Source organism: Buceros rhinoceros, unplaced genomic scaffold (genome assembly GCF_000710305.1).
Source record: "Buceros rhinoceros silvestris isolate BGI_N320 unplaced genomic scaffold, ASM71030v1 scaffold38126, whole genome shotgun sequence".
Classification (NCBI taxonomy): Eukaryota; Metazoa; Chordata; class Aves; order Bucerotiformes; family Bucerotidae; genus Buceros; species Buceros rhinoceros.
In genome coordinates, this window is record NW_010416438.1 from 12,563 (window position 1) to 12,931 (window position 369).

The window sequence follows — 369 nt, forward strand, 5'->3', positions numbered from 1 at the left end:
TCCAGCTCTCTCTGACCTGGGGCAGGACTTTATTTTATTCCTCTCTCTCAGCTTCACCTCCTGACCTGCAACACACTGAAAACCCCCCTCGTTTCTGTAACTGTATTTCTCTGAATGCCTGATGCAAATTTACAAATCTCAGTCTTGGAAAACCAATGAGAAAGCACATGGCTCCTTGAAACCAAATTATTATTTTCCAAGATTTTTTTAACCATATATTTCCCCCCGATTTAGACCTGTTGCAAAGTCTCCCCTCGCTTTTCCTGTTTCCTCCTGACAGCCAGTGGCAGACTTTTAACCCACTGCTTTCTGTTTCATTCACCTATTCCTTAGGGGAATGCCTTTCATCCTCTGGTCCTAAAGAGCTTC